The 12,640-nt window shown below is 41.9% G+C and overlaps 1 protein-coding gene and 1 long non-coding RNA gene across 20 annotated transcripts in view; one reads left to right on the top strand and one right to left on the bottom strand.

Moving 5' to 3' along the window:
• Positions 1 to 8,946, bottom strand: part of LOC132673196 (uncharacterized) — a 98,752-nt gene extending 89,806 nt beyond the window's left edge. Inside the window, exon 1 of the long non-coding RNA XR_009607910.2 lies at positions 8,847 to 8,946. This is a non-coding gene — a long non-coding RNA (uncharacterized LOC132673196). The remainder of the gene's footprint in view (positions 1 to 8,846) is intronic.
• The window catches only part of ADGRL2 (adhesion G protein-coupled receptor L2), a 625,339-nt gene that overhangs the window by 429,160 nt on the left and 183,539 nt on the right, over positions 1 to 12,640 (top strand). For 6 of the 19 annotated variants that reach the window (XM_078451755.2, XM_078451753.2, XM_078451754.2 and 3 more), the window contains exon 1: positions 9,485 to 9,601. The exons of 8 other annotated variants lie outside the window; for them this stretch is intronic. The gene's annotated coding sequence lies outside the window, so the exon portion shown is untranslated. Of the gene's footprint in view, positions 1 to 7,784; positions 7,806 to 8,059; positions 8,080 to 8,252; positions 8,389 to 9,484; positions 9,602 to 9,622; positions 9,709 to 11,481; positions 11,503 to 12,640 lie in introns of those variants that run through there. 5 more of the 19 variants (XM_060625627.3, XM_060625628.3, XM_060625626.3 and 2 more) reach the window with 5 other exon arrangements.

The following is a 12,640-nucleotide window of genomic DNA, read 5'->3' as shown; positions in this document are numbered from 1 at the left end:
ATGTCCCAATTAGCTTTGTGTATTTGCTTATACATTTTGGTGTATATTCTTATTTATTTTCCATGGGTATTTGCCCTTTGTTTCCACAGATGATTTATTTCTCTGGGGAAGGAGCATGTTTACCCCTTTCCACTACCACCTAGAGCACTGAATTGAGGAAGTTTTCTAGGAGTGTTGAATAATTGCCTTTATTATCCCCACATTGGAAAAACTATGTCAGCCTGCAATCTCAGTAAAAATGCCAAATTAACAACGAGTATCAAAAATAATGTGCACATTTCTCTGACATTAAACCACCCTGTTGTACCAAACGCAGCACAAATGGCCCTCCAACAGGGGTCCCGTGCAAACAGTAGATGATCAAAGAACACGTCAGCAGCAACACCAAGTCACGCTGGTGGTGTCAAGGACAATGTATTCTGAATTCTATTTCGTATTTCTTCTGTGATATTGTGCCAGAACACAAATATATATACACAGATATATACATATAGATGTGCATATATATTTTACAGAATTTAAATAATTCATTCAGATAAATTATTTAAATGATTTAAAAATTCCTTTGTCAAACAGATTAATGGAACCTTGTTATTCAAAAGATAAATCATTTTATATGAAGTGGCAAAGACTTCAAGGGCTAATAAAGGTTTTATGAGAGATAAACTTTTAATGAATTGATACTTTTGCATGTACTTATTTTCTATATACATAAATATACACACAGATGCTTACACTGTTTTTCATATCAACATCAACATCTCTGACTTTTAAGGAAATAGTATTCACAGCGTTTAAAATAAAGTGTTTTTACAGATTTGATTTTTAGGAGCTGATAGATTATAATTCACCAAGCAAAGTAGAAGGAGGTTTAAATAAATAGTGTAAACGTTATAATCTGTGTAATGAGAACAATTTTATATATGTCATTTTCTAGGGTTTGCAATGTATTTAGCACGTATGTCCTTTTGCTGCACAGGTCTTAATCAGAAAGATGCTTTACTCTAGAAAATTATGGTGAACTAGTATTTGTATAATAAGACCCTAAGACCCTGGGAAGCATTTTTAAGGATTTTTATGAAGCCCAGTCCACTTTCTTCAGCTAAATTTTGGCATAGTTTCAATTTGAGACTCCAGTGAAATTCAATTGGTTTATTTTATAATTAAAAACAAGAAAATCATAGTAACAAAAATATATAATATATAGCGCTCATGTTTATAATAGAAACATCCATAAAGAAAGAAACATGTTCTAACTTTTCTCATTACTCCAAAGAGAATTGCATCTTTAATCACACAAAGCACAACTGCTTTCTAATTTTGTTTAAAGTGTTTCAATACTTACAAAACCCAGATCAGGTTATTATAAATCTAGAGCAAATTAGAATCATTGGCCTCTGCTCAGCTCTATGTAAGGGTTCTATGTAAATCATAAATTTAATGGCATACTAAGACACACATCTGTTTCAGTTTTGTAGAAGTTAATAATCTAACTATAGAGTATTTAAACACTTCTTTCATTAACTGGAAAATTGAGGTAAAGATAGACTTCCCTTAGTTAGTTACAAGGTGTAATATTTTACCTCCAAATTTTGATAAACTATAAATTTACCTATGTAGTTACAGGTAATTTTCTAAATATTCAATCTAGTATCTATTTTTGACATTACATGATTCCTTCCTATATAAGAATATTCAATATAAACAAATAGGCTAGCATTATCATCTCAAATCTACATCTGCATAAAATATTTTGATTTATATATATCATATCTTAACTCATTTTACAAGAGGGCACTGGAGAGAAAGTAAATATTGAGTAATTATATGAAATGTCAAAATTCATTCTTTTAAATATTTTTCAGATTCCTTATGTGATTACCCATAGTTTATTTTTAAATGATAAATGATTGTCTTCTGGGGAATCCATATTATTTAAAAATAGTTTACATTCTTGAATCCTCAAACATTTACGTTTTATAGCTAGCATTCTTGCTCAACCTTTCTCTAATTTTATTTTAACAAATTATAAATATTTTTTCATGTTTATTTCCGTGACCTCTTTCTTGGAGACATGCTACTTCACATATAGCAGTAATCCAGTATTATAATGAATTATTGTGTTTCAATTATCATTAGATAATAAACAGGAAATTAGTTTTTCTTGTAGTGTATTCTACATTATCTGAACAATGAAATATATGTGGTTTGAATTTGGGTCATTAATTCAGGTGGTAAGGACATAGTTCTAATTAAATTGGTGTCATAAATTACATTCCCATAATGAAGGGGGGCACTCTTTTAATGCACTAGAAGAGTTATTTGTAGATATGTGATTTTGGTAACCAGGACAGTTGGATAGGAGGTGGATGGTTGAGAGCAACACACCTCCATCACTGAAACAAAGCCATTCAAAGAATATATTGTCCAGGTGACCATTCAGCAATGTCTTTTTATTGTGGAATAGCTGGAGAGGTTATGTGTTTTTATTTTTTAACCTCAAACAAAAATTTTTCATTGAATATAGCTCAATAAGACCTTATCATTTCCAAATCATTTCAGTATCCCTTTGCAATGTAAGTGACATTTTAGTATGATTCTAAATTTGGATGCTAATTTTAAAGAAAACGAATTCTTTTCTGATGCTCTTTTACTTATCAAAAAACATGTGCCTATTACATCATTGTTTGGTCTGGGTCCTAAGTGATTGATTTCATAGTGACCTTAAGAATGCACTGTAATGAGCTGCAATAAGTTGAAACTTAATTATAAAGATTTAAATTATTCTTGAAAACAGAGATGGCAACATTTTATTATCTTATCAAGAAACTATGATGAAAGCTAGGTTTAGAAGAAAAATCTTTGCAAATTGCTATTCTATTTTCCACGTGCATAGACAAATTTATGGTTATTAAAATAATATGCAACAAGGAGAGGCCTTTAAAAAATAAAGCAGGTAAGTGGAGTTAAAAAAAATAACTATCATATTAGAAAACAAAATAATGAAAAATATTAGTAACAGGTAATTATACAAGCAGAGGATCAACTAAAGTCAAGGTCAAACATCTCACATTACACGATTTTACACTATAAAATTTTTTCAAAACTGAAACAAAATAATTTTTATGCTTAAAAAGTACTAAGATCATAGATTAGAATTATTACTATTTCATGCTTTTTAAGATAATTATGTTTTCTAATATGAAAATGTTAGAAGTGTTATATAATTGTATCTTTGACTGACTTTCTACAATGCCAAGAAGGCATTTGTGAATTTGTTTCCTGACTCCTAAAAGCCTTTTTGAAGTTTGCTGTGCTACAATGAACTATGACGTGAATAATCAAAGTCATTCTCAGAGACACTAAAAATTCAATTTGGACTTCGGTGAAATTGCTATTTGGTTACCTTTGAGGGTTTAGATTCAGGAGAGTGGAGTTGCCTCTACTATTAACCATTGCCTAGCTTTTGTTCTCACCCAAGCACTGCATGTTTGCTTCACCAAGAACTGCCCATTCAAATGTCTTACATTCAAAACAGAGGTGTGATTTTGGTTACTCTTAGTTTAACTTCAATATATAGTTTTTTAATTTAAAGAAATTTCATCTATATTGTTGATAGAGGTTTTCTGTGTGTATTAAAAAGCGATTGGGGAGGCTATTTTTAAACTGTGGACTTTAATAAAATATTTGGTTGTATGATGAACAAAATAGTTATTACATGAAGTTATAGACTTTTTTGTATAAAATGAATGCTCTTATCGGTATACTTCAAGGTTTGACAGAAACATTGATAGAAGAAGGCCTATAAGACCCAATTATAGAAAATCCTCAAAGTGCAGAGATCAACAAGAGTTATGGGAACAATCTATGGGAAAGAAAGACTAACTTAGAGTTGTGTAAGATTCAGTGAAACAATGATTATGTAGGACATCTTTTTTAATTTGCTTACTTTGGAGTATCATAATGACAACAGCATAAAATTTTTACAATCTTTAATATACCATCATACATATAAACACTCTAGGTGCACAGAGTCATTCTACCAGTTGTATTGGTGGATTTAAAAAAATTAATTATAAAATGATAAGTATTCAATAATATATGTGATTATATACTTCCAAATAATATCATTAAGCACAGTTTACCACACATGATCAGATGCATACCATAGTTGAAATGTTTGGAAACTGCATCTCTACATTTTAGATGGAGCTTGGGTTTCTTGGACAAAGATTTACTCAGCCTGAAGAGAGCTGGGAGAATAGTTAAACTTATTGGCTTTGCCAAATGGTTTCATATGTTTCTGCTCTCATGGAAAATGAGTTTTGATTTCTTTTCAGACTACATGCATGGCAAAGTTAAAATGAAAAACAAAGCCAGCAACTTTCAACCAGTTCTAGTTAAGTTTGGTATTCACATATTGGCTTTGATCTGCTCTAGACCTTTAAAAGATTTATTTTCTAGAGTAGGAGAGCTAGTTTCAGCACTAAGCATCACTGAACAGTAATGATAAAGAAACAGGAATTGGTTAACTTTAGGGTGAAATCTAGCTACTTTTATTTCCGTTCCTGTATTAGAAGTTAGACCAGTTTCACCTGTTACTTGTTTACTTATGTGTTTTGTTTTACAACTCTCACAGCGCTCTTACCACAGGCAAAAACATACTCCCCATAACGAATACGCCTACTCTCATTAATAGTTCTCTATTCCTGTGTAGCTCAAACTTACAGTTTTTGGCCCAGTATCAAGGCCCCAATCCCCCCCCAGTCCACCCAAGTCCACCTCCACGTTGCCCTTTTTAGAACTGCCTTATCTATATCCAAGTTTGCCGAGTGGGGTCGGAAGAAGTTAACTTACTGTGTTCTACTGGTTTGTACTCATCACAATATTCTAATGCCCATTTTCATACTTCTTCAGATTCTCTAATTTGGTACCCAAACTTGTTATTCATACTTGTATTTAGACAAGTACCTCATCATTTTCCTTTAAACAAAGGTACTTGGATGGTAATAGCTTTAAAAATTAGCATAATTTCTCTATCAGAAGTATGTGAATACATAGAATAAAATAATCTTTAGTTTCTTAAAGTTGCTTAAATTAAAAACATGAGTTTCTACAGTTGGAAAAAACATATATGGTTAAAATGTTTGAAGCCCATCAATCTCTCTAACCACATAAGCTAACGAGTTCCTTCTGTTTTCTTTGAATGAAATCACCATGAGTGGTTAGATGTTGATTTAACATAAAACAAATGGAAATGGGTGTTTCCTTTGTCCTTTGCAGAATTTATTTTTTAAAACAATTAGCAAGTATTGTATTATGAATAAGTCAATGATTTTGCCATTACTTAAATAATAATATAGATTGAGTAGTTAAATTGATTGGATTTTAGAGAATGCATAATATCCTCCGACTTCCCTTAACTTGCTAACATCTGCAGACATTATTAAGCTTCTCATTTCATTTTTGTCTACCATAACACCTGTATTGTTATAAATTATGTTTTGAATTGTCATGAAGTGTCAGGCAAATTACGTTTTCTGGATGTGTATGTGTCATTTAAGTGTTCCTTTGTAATGGCAGGTTTGTGGCTAACAGCTTAATCTTGAATATATCAATGCAATTAAAATCCCTTTTTCCATTCTTTTTTGTGGATACAAAGAAGGTTGAAGCATTATTATGTGTAAAATGCAAGGAAATAATTAAAAATTCTTTAATATTTAAAACATCCTAGAGAAGGAATACATTTAGCTGTAATTTTAAAAACATAGCCAGCTTATAATATTCTTAGGAAAAACGCTGAACCCTTTGAACTCTACAAAATACACGTCCTACTGAATTAAAATTAAAAACCTGTATGACGCATTTTCCACTCCCTATAGTTCCGACAATTTCTGCCCCTTCTATGCACCCTCCTTGTTTTTGTGATGTAGCCTCTTCAGAAACATAGTGGAGAGTGACTCACTTAGGTCCCAAGCATCAAAGAATGTCAGACCTATGAAATGTAGACAGTGGGTTCTTCCAGAAATTCCTTCTGAGAGAGTTAAATAAATAAGTAAATGAGCCAACATATGGCCTGCTTGATTCAGTCAAAAAATTCTATTGATTACTTTCTAAGCTCACTAAATAAAAACTTCAGTCCAGGTTTTGCCTCCCAAAAGAAAATAGGATTAGACTGATCTATGCACTCATTGGGGCTTCTTGTGAATCATGCCCAGATGAGTGAAAAACCTTCACAGATGAACAAAAGAAAGGGCTAACATTTTTCAGTAAATGTGGATTATTATTAACTTGACATACTTGGCTTATAATCTTGAATAGAACAATTTTAAATTCCAGAAAAGATGATATAAATGACCCCTGAGGTCTGAGAATTTTATAATTCTGCCTCTTTTCAACTAAAGTAGCCTGGTTTAATTTTCCTAGGTAGGTCTGTTGTATGTATAATTTTGACAGATTTTAAAATCTTAGGTACATAGTAAGGTTTCACACCATCTCTGCATGTGTTTTTTTTTCCCCCCAGACTAGCTTGTATCCTGCGTCGATAATATTTGAATTATGTTATCTAAGAAATTCCAAATGGGAGTGTTTATGTAGTTTAAAGTACAAATGCTCTGAGTAGCTCCTCTTATCTTTTGGAATAGTGAGATTATTTAAACATCTATACATTAAGTAGAAACAAATTTGATCATCAAGGATTCTTGTTTTGAGAAGTATAATGAATCAACCAAAAGAGTATGTTTCAGTTATTTGCACATGTGTACTTTTAACTTATGATTTTTTTACAAGCTGAGAACAAACTTGACCAATAGCTGGATTTACTTTAGCACTGCAAATATCTGGCTTTGTGACAAAATACTGATAGGTATTTAGAGTCTTCAAGGCTTTTGAACGATCTGCTGTTGACATTTTAATAACATTGTTGTTTGAAATGATTTCTGAAGTATGATGACTGCAACATACCCGCAGCAACAAAAAGTACATAGTTTCTGAAAGCAAAGAAGCTCAAGTTTCATCCTATTTTCTAGAGGTTTTAAATCTTGATGAATCAGTTTTTCTTGAAAACCAATGCAAACACGCTTCTTTAATTGATGGCTGCATTCATTAGTAGTATCAGTGACTGAGAAATACATCTGAAAACTTAATGGCTTTCAGCTTAGAGATTTTATAATTCAAAAGAAAAAAAAACAGTTTTGATTTTCATCGTATGCAGAGGACACTTAAACTGGCTTTAAAATATTTTTCAAGCGTGATTTGTCCCGTCGTGGTTTGTTCCCTTAAGCTCAGGTCCATCGTGGGAGCTGCCTGGCTGTTTGCTGACAACACTACCAACAGAGAAGTGGCAAGGAAGTGTGGTCGGAGGACAAGAGCAAAAGCAGTTTCAATGTAAGGAAATGAGGGTAACAGACCTAACAGCACGATGAATGCACTTGCGAGTAAAGAGCCTTGTAGTCTCCTTTCCTTCCTTTGCTTATCCTGGTGGGTTTAATCAAAAACAAACAAAACGCTCTTGTGAAATATAGTCAATAAAGTCAAAGTTTGGCTAGGTCTGTGTAACTACAAAGAAAAAGTCACCGCAATTTTTAAAAATGTAACTTTCATTAACGAGCGCGCCGGAAATCTCAGGTATCAAAGACGCATTAACCCTGGAGCGTCCCCCGCGCGCCGCAGCCGGACGGAGGCAACCGCGGCGAACAGACGTTCTTTTCTCCTCGGAGCAGTCACACAAAAGGAGGGCTGCGGAAACTAAAAGTTTCGAAGCCTCCGGCTCGCTGCGTGGAGAAAAGAGAAAACCTGGAGACGGGGTGGGTAAAAGACGCATCCTGGGCGCCTCTCCGAAGTGCAGGCAAGGAGAAAGCTCCGGGGCCTACAGGGAAGAGGGGAGGCCCCCCCACCCCCCCTCGAGCCGCTGGCCAGCCCCCTGCGCCCTGCCTCGGAGACCCGAGCGCCGCGCTCCGCCGCGCTCTCCCAAATACCCTTCACCCGGTTCCAGAAATAAAATAAATGTTTTTAAAGTGCGTGTGTGTGGACAGGATGGAGAGCGCGCGCCGGAGGAGCGCGCGGAGGACCGAGCGCGCAGTGAGTGGAGTTTGGGGGCTGGGGGTCGGGGTTGAATGGGTGTGTTGACGGTGCGGGGGGCGGGGGGAGGCTGGATGCGGAGGCCCGGGACTGAGGGCGGGGAGGGGGGGTGGCGAGCCGACGGGGAGGCAGAGGAGGGGCTCCAGCAGCCGCAGGCCGCCTCCAGGGCGCGTTCCGAGGCCGAGTGCGCGCGTCCCTTGCCGCCGCTGCCCGGACAGCCCTGCGGCCGCCCCGCCGGCGGAGCCGGGGCCGGCCTGTGCTCTGGCGGCTGCTTGGCCACCGCCGCCGCCACTCGAACAGCTCGAGCCCGTGAGTGTCCCCTTTCGCTCCCCTCCCCCCTCCTCGGGCGCACCGCCGCCGCAGCTGCTCAAATGGAGTGGAAAATGGCCATTGGGCGGCAATGAGTTATAGATTATCTGCTCCACGTTTTGTACTTAGCTGCCTGTAATCTTCTTTAGAGTTTGCCTGAGCCCCTTGCTGGAAAAATCAGGAGGGAGAGATTTGTCCTTTGCCGCTGTACACGCTAATATGTTTATATGATTAGTCGGACTCGGGGAGGGGGGGTAGGTAGGTGGGGATTTGGGGAGGAGGAGGAGGAGGAGGCTGGAGGTGACTCCAGTTCAGCCCTCGTCGAGAGTCTGTGTCAGGACTTCGCGCTCCCCCGTCTCTCTCCCTCTCTCCCTCTCTCTCCCTCTCTCTCCCTCTCACTCTCTCTCCGCTCACACACACACACTCGCAGAGGTGCCGGAGCGAAATCGGGAGCTTACCGGAGAATTCCTTGGGATTGTTGGGGGGCAGCTCCCCTCCGTAGCTGTGCGTGGCGTGGCTCTTCCGTGCACCTCCCTGCTTCCCCGAGCCCGTGTCCTCGCCTTCTGCTTTTCGTGGGGCAGCGGCCACCGCTCAGCCTCGGCCCGGAGTCCCGAAATGTGAGGAGGGGCCGCCGCTGCCTCCCGCCCCAGGCCGCAGGGTCGGCGCGAGGGATGCCAGTGCGGCCGGCGCGGACGGCGGGCTGAGGGGCTTCGCCTGACAAACTGAGTTGGCCTCGCGCCGCCGGCGTCTGCCCGCCCCTCCCGCGGCTACCGCTCCGAGGGGACTCCCAAGTCTGCGCACCTCTGTCGGGCTTTTACCTCCGCCACCCCTTTCGCTCTGATTGCCGAATTTTTGATTTTGCTAAGGGAGCGTTCGGTTTGGGGGTGTGTGCGCGTGTGTAAAGGACCCCTCTCGCGGAGCGGCGTGTGGGAAACTGCGGGAAAATGTTGACCTAACCCCAGGAGCCGCCCGGCGCTGGCTGCTTGGCTGGAGGAGGCGGCGGCGGCGGCCGAGCAGGAGGACGCGCCGAGCAGCGGCGCCGCGTCCGGCCGGCGAGCCGCGGCGCTGCCTCCGGCGCGGACTCGGCGGCCGGCGACCCGCGCGCGGCCGGCCTCGGCCCTCACCGGCCGGGGTCGCCGCAGCCCTCTGCTCCTCTCCCCGCGCGGCCCCCCGCGCCAGACGGCCCGCCCCCGGGGCGCGCTCGCAGACCGAGGTAAGAGCCGCAGGAGCGAACAATGTGCCTCTGTGCCGGGCTTCGGAGACCTGTTTGCTTTGCGCCTCCTGCCCGGGGGTGGATGCTGGAGGTGGAGGGAGCCGCGGGTGAGTTGGGGCTCGGCTGTTTGTTTATGTTCGGCCGGGCGGAGGGGGAGACTCGCGCTCGCTCTTGCTGCTCCCCCCCTCCCCCCATCTCCTCTCCTCGGAAATCGATACGCAGAACTCCAGTCCCGTCCAGCCAGCCTCTCCTTTTCTCGGGGAGGTGTTGTAACGCTCTCTAGGCTTCAGTCTGTTTGCAGGGGGGCGTCAGGGGAGTAGGATTGGTTTATGCATTTTTTGCTTTTCTGAAAGCTTGGGTCGGGAGGTGCCGCTCGTCCTTTTACAGCCCGTCTGGGGCGGGAGATGTGGGGCGCGCCCTCTGCGGGGCCGCTCTGCTCGGGGTGCGGGGCCCAGTCCCCCCCACCGCCCCGCCCGCTGCAGACCTGTCCCGGGCTGTAAGTGGAGCCCGCAGGCCGGGCGCCGGGAGCTAGTTCGGGGGAAGTGGGCGGTGGGGGGAGGGACCGGGTCAGTTGTTGCGGGGTGTTGTTTCTTCTCGTCGGTGGTTAGGTGGTGTGGAGAGGTGAGGATGACAGCAAAGCGCAGCCAGATGTGGCCAGGCCGGCGCGTGTGCTGGCAACGATTAGGGGCGGCCCCGCGGGGCGGGCGGGTGACGGGGGCCAGCAACCGGCGGGCCCTGGGGAGGGCAGAGAGCCTCCCGGACCCGCAGTGAGAGGGCAGCAGCGGGCCGCTCTGGGCCTGCGGGAGAAGTTGCCGGCTGTGGGCCCCTGGGGTGGCTGTGGGGTTGGGAATCTCGGGAAGCTTGGTTTGTAGGATGGGGGTGCCTAGTGGGGATCCGCTGGGAGGAAGAGGCGTGGGAGGAGCGCGAGGAAAGGGGAGACCCCCGGGCTAACCGAGCGTGGGCTCCTTGATTGGCTGGTGCGACCCGACCCCTCTGGTAGGGAGGCGAGGGCGGGCAAAGCGACAAAAGCGTCCTAGCAGTGGGGAGGCACGCTTGCAGGACTCGTTCGCTTGGGATCAGTAAAGTTTGTTCCTTTCGCCAAACTGCGGGGCTGGGGTTAGGGAAAATCGCTGGAAGCTTTACTTTGTGCCCAAAGTGACGCTGATCGGAGGCTAAGGAACGTATGTCTTTCGCGTATTTTTTTTTTTTTTTTTTTTTTTTAATCCTCTGCTCACTCCGTCCTCTAAAAGCATAGTTGGAGGGACAGGTCCTGCGGTGTCCGTCTACTTTCCTGGTCTTCTATGGACTCCTCCCCCCTCATCCTTTCCCCCCTTCCCGGGCCCTCTCATTCCGTTCTTCCTGATGCAAACTGTGTCGTCTCGGATTCAGACCGAGGAAATGTTTTCCTCCTGTTTCTTGAAAGGTGTCAGGCTGCTTAGCAGCTCCTCCAAGCAGCCTGGGAGCGTCTGAGCCGCAGCCACCAACCATATGGTTTCCGTTACAAAGGCCGGGTTCTAAGGCACTCTTCTCCCCACCCCCTCCCCAATTCTTACATTTTCTTCTGCAGCCTTTACAGTTTGTGTACTTCTCTCTTCCTCTTTCCAGAGGCGTATATTTAACGGGCGCTGTTGGTTCATTCATTTCCCTTGTCAGTGTTTGTGTCTGGAACGGGCCCCACCGAGTTTGCCCTTTGCTCAAGTCTAGTTGCACAATGAAAAAAAGTCACATCCGTTTGGTAAATAATTGCCTGTTGGGATGTCTCTTACTAAATCAAGTCTGATCTTGGGCAAACCTTAAAGGATGGGTACTAAAGAGGCAATATGCGTCCATAGCAGAAAAATAGAATGGTTTGTGAAGCGTCTTAAGCAAAATTCCAAGTTGTTATGGGACTCTTGACCTAGGTAAGAAGGTAACTTTGAAACTTTAAATTTAGCCTCTTTATAATACTTGGAAAACCTTACGGAAGAAAATCCACTTCTGTTCAGGTGTGTTGTGGAACTTTTTGTTGTCCCTCCCTCCACTTTCCAGGAAATTTATGCATGATAGAGAGAATACTGCAGAACAAATGTTCTGTTGTTTAGTTCCTTCAGACATTCCGATTCTCTCCTTTTGTTGCTTGCCTCTAAAAGAGGTGCCATTTCACATCATTCTGCACAAATTGTTTGAATTAATGCAAGTGTGAATTCTTACCGTTTGAAGGGGACTATTAGCATATCAAAGGTTTCTTAGCTTCAGCTCAATTGAGAAAACTTCAGCCTGTCTTCCATTTGCTTCCAAGCAGAGGCCCAAAGGGCAATGAGAATTGTAAAGGGTAAAAATAGGGAGGTGGATTCAGGCTGTGTTTCTGAACTTTCACTGTTTTGTAATTATGTGAGCGAAAAACATTGTCTATTGCTGTGGAGCCCTTGCAAATGGCAAGACAATTATTTTCCGTTGATAAATGGTTTGTTCCTAGAAAAAGGGTGACCTTTTATTTTATGATAGTCACTGTTGCCTGTCTTTTGGGGTCCCTTCAGTGGAAGAGACTGAGAAAGCTTTTCCTTCTAACTTAATACTTTCCTAGGGCCTACACTTTGTTAATATTAGTAAAATGGGAAAGAAAGGCTTTTAATTAGTCTATAAAACAATAGAGATCTTGTGATAAAGGGACACTCATTTTTATGCCTAGGAAACTTAGTTTTTATTACACTTGCTAAATTAAAGGGAAAAAAATCAATGGAGAGTTTGAATATTAAAAACTCAGCATGAACTTTGTTAATGCAACTTCTACAGCAAGTGTGCATTTGAAAAAGGGTCCTAGGTGATACTCAGATAATTTGTGAATTCTATTTAAGTAGAGGTAATTCTTTTTGAATATTGATTGTTTTGTCTCCAAAATTTTGTATTTTATCAAACACCGTAAACTCAAGAATTCAGCTTAAAGTTGGCTTATTTTTGCTAATATTTATAGCATATTGGTTAATGTTTTTTTACATTTGCAGAGAGATATGTTCTTTGAATTTCTTTTAACAACTCATTATCCGTAAGTGAAGAAACGAG

The sequence above is a fragment of the Panthera onca genome, chromosome C1 (assembly GCF_046562875.1).
Source record: "Panthera onca isolate mPanOnc1 chromosome C1, mPanOnc1 haplotype 2, whole genome shotgun sequence".
Classification (NCBI taxonomy): domain Eukaryota; kingdom Metazoa; phylum Chordata; class Mammalia; order Carnivora; family Felidae; genus Panthera; species Panthera onca.
The sequence above is the reverse complement of the archived record's forward strand: the minus strand, read 5'-3'. Positions and strand labels throughout refer to the sequence as shown.